Genomic DNA, 7,666 nt, shown 5'->3' with positions numbered 1-7,666 from the left:
TTTGATCAATCTATACTTAAGATGCCTAGTTAATGAATGACATGCACTTATATAGAGCAACACTTTTCACTTCCTTGAATATTACGGCAAGCCCGATTGTGCAGGAAAGCACCTAGGGGTTGAGCATCAACGAGCACTAAATAAAGAAGTAAGAGAACACGATGCAAGTTTTATTTGAACTAAATGCATCAAAAACAATATTTATGTTCGCAAAAACAAAAAAGAATGTAAATAAACACAACAGCAGAAGTCCTTCAATAAATATTACAATTAGAAATCTTCAAATATGGTATATACATGAGAATTGACAATTGACTGTGTGGCAAGAAGCGGTAGTACTATCAACATATTGCATGCCAATATTTACACTCGATTCGAGTATGCATATTGCTGAGAATATTTGTAGCAACAATATGTCTTAGCCAATGGAAGTAAAACAAAAATGGTAAAGGCCTAGAAGTACTCGGTAAATGAGGAATTATACAAGATAGAAGCATTGTACAGCTACAGATGATTGATATGTGGGGTTTAAGGTCCCAAAACCACCATATGATTATGAGAGACGCCGTAATGAAGGGCTCCAGAATTTTCGACCGCCTGAGGTTCTTTAACGTGCACCCAAATCTGAGCTCACGGACCTACAGCATTTCTGCCTCCACCGAAAATGCAGCCGCCGTAGCCGGAATTCAATCCCGCGACCTGCGGGTCAGCAGCAAAGTACCTTAGCCACTAGGCCACCGTGGTGGGGCTACAGCTGCAGATGTGCAGAGCAGAAAATAACAATTCATGATGCTGCCCCATGTTTCTGAACATTTTCATTGAATGATGTCACCCTAATTTATGATTTAAATAAAACATTGCACCCTACTACAACTACAAATAAAACTTTAAAGGCAGATGCAAAATGCGTGCACGTATAGGTGAGCACTACAGGAAGAGCCTGACAGCGGCCTTGCCTTTTTACAACATTGCCGAGTGAATAGGCAGGGCTATCTTTTGTCCTCGAGGTGACCAGCTGCTGTGCTTCAATCATCTGGGTGGGGCTTCTGTAGTTGCACCAGACTTTAGTCATCACCATATTTAAGAAAATGAATCCACTGCGCTTATATATTTGTTACATAAACACAATGGCAGACATTTATAGGTTGGGGGAAATCAATCTGACAAAAAAAAAAGAAACAGCCCCGAGAACAAATTACGCAAACACCACATACGCACGATTCCCTCATTAGGAATTCATCAGCATTCTAGAACTTCACAGAAAAACAATCAGTCTTCAATCAAACGGTACAGAACATCATATCGCTGCCACACAGTGCTTACCATGTTCTCGCCCCTGCGTATACTTTCTACAAAAGTATATGCAGAAGAAGACTACAGTAACAGACTAATATAAAAGGGTAAGTATATGCCGAAACACACTCCCATCAGAATGTAAGTTTTTGTTTAACACCATGGTCCACCCAACCAACCAACACCTCTCTTCACTTTGCGAGCTTTTTGCCACATTTATGCTCTTACAAGTTCACCAACAGGGCGAAGCCAATTCAAAGCATGCCAACCTGATTGCCGTGTTGGAAAGCGTATAGTAACACCAGAAACAGACCGAATGATGTAACGGGTACTTAGCTGAAGTGGTGGACCATAATGAGGGTACCAAGTGCCAGCACTGAACCATATAACAATATGCTACTGCATCACACAATGTGAATAGTTGCCTCTATCATGGATAACAAAAATACTCAGATTGGTATATCTCGCTGAATTGTATAATGACGCTAAAATCCAACTGCATGATTGTGAAGTTTGCATATAGTTTAATCAATTGATATGGGTCCAATATATTTGAAATAGTCGCTAAAAACACTACGCCCTATCCTTCATACAGCTCTGTACGGTAATAGATCATTGATGTAGCATTTCATGTGCAGCCCAGGGTAGATCCAGAGATTCTCACCGTGGCAATGGGAGGTTCCATACGTCTTCATTCGCCTAGCGGATTGATGAGCAGAAACGCAGGGAGGAGTCCTCACACAGATTCAAGGAAGGGCTTTCTTGCACGATGCATTACCCAGAAGGCAAAGAAGAGGCAGGAACCAGGAGGTCTAAAACGGGGTCCACTTGCGAAAAAATGGACCCCGTGGCCGCAAGGCTGGGATAGCTGGAGAATTGTCTTGACCACCCAAATTTCAAAGGCCAGACGAGGAAGGCAATGCGAGTCTCCTTGCACTGCATTCAACAGGTAGAATCAAAGGTCGAAAAGCTGTAAGACACCATGATTTGATGTTTAGACGTGCAAATACGCAAGACACACAGCAACACAAGGTCACGGGTTACACAATAATTCAAACGATGTCAAACTTTTGCTTAACAAAAAAAACGCGATTTTCTTCTAGAATTAAAAAAAAAAGCATCAGACACGATACGCAAATGTTGTTTATTCGAATCTCAAAGATAAACAGGGTGATTTTTTTCCATCCACGTTAGCTGAAGCGCATAACACTTATGTTAATTTAAACAAATTAAAGACAACGGTGTCATTATGCTCTTCTTGGGCTGATTGGTAAGTTTATTTAGATGCAGTTGAAGAAATGAGCCTCTATTAAAATTCATAGTGGGAAACTTGACTTGGCAGTGTTAATATCTTAAATTAGCGGCCCTCTCATGCAAAGGGCACGTGCCACACAAAGCCCTCTGGTGAAAAAAAGTCGCACTTGCCACCTTTTGTACAAGTCTACACTACTGCAGGGCTAGCATTTCTTTATGTATTTCATGTGTGAAGAGATCCAACGAGGTGGACGCTCCCATCATCAAAGTTCAAATGATAGAGCATCCGATGGGTACTTTGAATACCCAAAGGTCTTGTTTGTTGTGCCTTGTCTATTCTTGTGTCGGAGTTTGCATGCCCCGAATTTTAAAATGAATACTTAACTAACTCAACTCTTATTTTGAAATTTTCTGTGAACATTGTTTGGTAATGTCCCATCAATGAAGTATATTCTGTTTTGTTCACTTCAACTATCTTTCAATTTATATTATACTGCAGTTAAGAGCTAATGCTGACCCCCAAGCTTTTCTTGGCTTGATTAACTTCTCCTATTTGGTAAGGTACACATAATACGAGTTCACGAGGGGCACTACATATTACGAAGCCAAATATCTGCTTAAACGAGAACTTGTGACAACTTTCAGCTTTTTGCAAGCTTTCGCAACCTACAATATTTGTTAAGAGCAGAAATTCAGTTACGCAGTTTATGTTTCATAAGCATATCTCTCTAAGTGTACTGGTGTGTTCAATCTAGACGAGGTGGTCAAGTGGTTCAAGGGTCAGTTAGAGGCCTTTCATACTAGAAGTTTTATTGCCTTCTATCCACTGAACACACAGGTGCAACAATAGCGGCGAGCATGTGCAGTCTTAGAAATTGTCCGAAAGAGCTATTCGCACAGGACCTGATCACTGGTGCGCTGCAACATAGGGGGCGACAGTAAAAACAGCATGAGGTACTTAAATAGGAACTGCAGGAGTACAGAGGGTTTGTCAGCCAATTGAAGAGGCTTGGTCTGTTATAAAAAGTAATTGATCCAGTCTGTACATATAAATGTCTTCAGAACGGTCTTTTTGGCATGAATACATCACTTTTAGCGCAATTGCGACGCTGTATAAACTCCAAAAAAATAATAAGGAGACTTATCGCCGACTGCCTGCCCAATTAATGGTAAGGACATCATCAGAATTGACGTTTCAGGCTTCTCTTGACCTTTGCTAACAGGAAGATGTTTACCTGGTTTGCATAAGACTATTAGCTGTGATGCGATGAAGAGAATCCTGAAACAGGCCAGTTTCTATGTTGTTCCCACCACTTTATGCACACGACACCCTAGCTTCAAGCAGCCATTGATGCAAGGAAATTTTCTTGCCAGTTGTGTCTTCATGTGCCAGGAGGCAAATAATTTTGATAAGTACTAACAACATCAGCAACCTGTCTTTGCCAGATTCTTGTTTTGTTACTTTAGGGACAAATCAAATATATATCAGCAGTACAGGTGCACAAGCAAATTTTTCTGCCAACACACACCCTATGAAAATCCATTGTCAATCTCTTCTAACCAACCCAGCTTGGTAAGACTGCATTTGAAAAGATGATCGTCCCAAATGCTGGAGAATATTTTGTTACACGAAGGCTTGATTCACACTTTAATGCCTTCTTTGCTTGATTAAAAAGAGAACAGGGTCACCAGTACTCTGTTTAGAGAGCTGCAGTCCACCAACTCAGCGTGATAAATGCAATGTCTCGTTATCAAAAGCTGCGCTACACTTTTTTTTTCAGTTACATGAAGGCACACAAACATATTGCCTGCAAACACAGCCATCCAAAAAAAATTGCACTTACCTGAGTCACTGCAGACCACCAAGCAGAGGGTTCCAATACTCTTCTGAAGGATGTTTGACTTTGGAAGTACATCATACAAAAGCTGAACGATGTACAAAAGGGATCCCAGAGCTTGTATGTTGCATGCGCAAGACGCAGAGGTTGGAAGCTAGAAAGAAAAAGCCACCTGTTGATCACTCCGAAACATTTCAAACCTGCTTTGCTGTTACACTGGTTGGCGTTAAAACTAGATATCGGGGTCTATCCTAAATCGACATGCGTCTATCCACAACTTTACAATGTCACCTCATGGCACAGTGACGCCAAATATAGGTGCAGTCACAATTCAAGGAATAAAGTTCACAGCCATGCAAAGTAGATTACAGATTGCTGATGTGAGCTAAAGGCAGGTGCAGTTTTGATAAATAGATAAACAGATTTATTCGATACAGTAATACAATACGAAAAATGCGAATAATACGGAAGGAGGTCCGAAATTGAAAACTGTCACGGGGACCTCCTGTTGAAACAAGTACACATAACGCAAACAAAGATTGACAACTAAGAAACGGGAAGAAATTATTTCGATATATTAAACTTGCACTTCTTTAAATATTTCTTAAGGGATATACATACATAGTGAGCATACAAACATACCTAAATATATATATATATATATATATATATATATATATATATATAAACCAATAGACATATAAATGCACAAATACGATGAGGTGATGCGTGTGGTTAGTAAAAAGTGTTTGAGTTGACGCCGGAGTAATGTAATGAAGGGCTTGATTTAATAGTTGATGGAAGTGAATTCCAAGATTAAAGTTGCAGCAAACACTGTCATTTTAGCGTAGTTAGTGTTTACTTTTGGAAGTAGGAGGTTACTATTTTCAGAAAAACGTATGTTGTTATTATTGTGAAGATGTGTTAGGGTAAGTATGTCAGTTGGAATGTCGCCTGTTCTACTTCTGAATAATAGAACACCAAGTGAGTTGAAAAGTGGAGGCGATAGGTAAAATTTCAAGAGTGCTAAAAGTGGGTGCTGCTGATGCAGTGTACGAACTATGAGTGATGATATAGATTGCTCTTTTCTGAAGGTGAATGATGGATGCCAGATGAGTGGTGTACGTGTTCGCACAGGATGAAATGCTGTAATTAAGGTGACTGCGAATAAGTGCACAGTAAATTGGTTTGAAAATGTGTTGCTTGTTTAGAGCGAATGAGTGCGCGAATGCCAAAAGCAGTCTTCTTGATGACAGAGTTTATACGAAAGTATCTTTAATCTCCCCCATCCCCCTCCAATGCACAGGGTAACAAACCGGCTGCCTATAGGCTGGTTAACCTCCTTGCCATTCTTTTCCTCCCATTTTCCTTCCTTCAATCCTTGAATTTAAGGTGAGGCATTGGTATTAGGTTCATTTTTACTTAAAGTGGTTTTATAAGTTGCACGTCGTAGTACTATAGATTGCCAAAACTTTTTCGAAGGGGCTGAGAAAACCTCGCTCTATATTGAAAGTGTTCTAGTAGCTTCAATTCCACATTCTTCTGATTAAAAAGAAAACAGGGTCACCACTACATTGTTTTAAGAGCTGCAGTTGACAGACTGCGTCATAAAAGTAACGTCTTGTTATCCATAGCTTTTCTAAGCTTTATCTTATTTTCAATAGAAAAACGAAATGAGCGAATGTGGTATACAGAACTGGGAGATAATCGTGTCATGTAACTACTAATCCGGATGACAAAGGCAGTGTTGAAATGGCATGATCTGAAGACAGTAAAAACTGAAGTTCCAGCATTACTTAGCCCTAAATTGTCGAGCTTGATTCCTTGCGCACTTTACCCTTGTTACTCATTGAAGATAGGCTTACGAGAATCACTGCAGATCTTGGAGTCAAAGTCCGTATGGATGCAGTGCACGTCACCAGGGAGATGAAAGACGTACTGCCACCGGTGGAAAATAGTCTTCCATGAAGCAAGGGCTGTAAGACTTAAAATGACCTGTTGGATCGTGCCATGCTTGTTTGAAGTGTGAAGATTAGCAAGATGAAAGGAAAGTGAACAGTTTTCATGTTTATAGATGAATGCACAGTGCTCCTAGATTGAAAAGAAACTGAAATTTCTAGTAGCCAGATGTCGTTAAGAATCTGGACACCACAGGTAATGCTTAGGAAGGAGTCACTATTTGGGCACTCTGAATATTCGGACAAATATTACAGTATTTGAATCCTCATCAACAAGAATTTTAATTCAAAATTTTGAGACACTTGAAATGAAAAAAAAATGAATGCATAAACATCATGCAGACCTCTGTAAACGGGGTTTCGCTAAAGTGTAGGAGTGCTATACTGTTAGTAGGAAAACTCCTGAATGCCGCAAAGCCCCATTTCGAGGGTAAATGGACTGATTGCCCTAACATTTTTTTAGCCATCATTTTTTCATAAGTTTGAAAGCCTACTACACGAGTATGTAGTTTCGAGTTGTAGTTTTCATGATGCTTTCTAGTTTTCATGAGCATGATGCTTATGCATTCATTGGGTCTAGCTATGGTAAATTTTATGAACTAGATTCGGAATTATTTGATCAAGTTAGTATCCGCGTAGAACTAGAAATTGACACAGGCCTCGTAATTTTGACCGATACAAGTTCTCGCATCGAGATTGCACTAATATGGCGCAAACTGAGGATAAGAAACTAAAGTTTGTGTATTGCTCAGCCATATTGCCACATTTCAATTCACTATTCTTGCGATATTGTAGAAAACTGGGAGAGTAAATCGGTAAGAATTCATTATAAAAAATCGTCCAGGTCACAATCAGACTTAAAGCCAACAAACAAGAGCTGAGTTGATTCATTGGTGGGCGAAGTTTGACACGCACAGCTTTCAATTGTCCCAAATAAATTGATTTTAGGAATAATGCAAGCATAAATGGATGTGCCCATTAAGAGAGCCATTCAAAGAAATAACAAAGAATCGAGTTTTATGGGTGCTACATGCTAGTTTCGCACTTTCCGAGGCATAATTTTGCGCGACACGTTATTTTATATCATACTGCACCATTTTCGCAATACCTTGCAATTGTGCTCTCTAGCCTGGTTGTACATATTTGTGTGTACTTTTCACCAATAAACAGAGATACGAGTTTGTTTCTAATTGGTAAATGAGGATGTTTGATAGGGATTTTTATGGCAAGTGAGAAATCTAGATAGTAAATGACAATTCCTAATGATGACTTTTGATGATTCATGGGGATTGCTAATGAAAATTTTTATGGCAAATAAAAACT

The 7,666-nt window shown here is 39.6% G+C and overlaps 1 long non-coding RNA gene across 1 annotated transcript; it reads right to left on the bottom strand.

Annotated features, from left to right (window-relative positions):
• Window positions 1-327: 327 nt before the first annotated feature.
• LOC142766808 (uncharacterized) lies at window positions 328-6,532 on the bottom strand. Its single transcript, XR_012884596.1, has 3 exons — window positions 6,251-6,532; window positions 4,392-4,539; window positions 328-2,263 (listed from the first exon to the last, which is right to left on the bottom strand). It is a non-coding gene; the product is annotated as an uncharacterized LOC142766808 (long non-coding RNA).
• Between the last annotated feature and the right edge of the window lie 1,134 nt (window positions 6,533-7,666).

The sequence above is a fragment of the Rhipicephalus microplus genome, chromosome 7 (assembly GCF_043290135.1).
Source record: "Rhipicephalus microplus isolate Deutch F79 chromosome 7, USDA_Rmic, whole genome shotgun sequence".
Classification (NCBI taxonomy): Eukaryota; Metazoa; Arthropoda; class Arachnida; order Ixodida; family Ixodidae; genus Rhipicephalus; species Rhipicephalus microplus.
The sequence above is the reverse complement of the archived record's forward strand: the minus strand, read 5'-3'. Positions and strand labels throughout refer to the sequence as shown.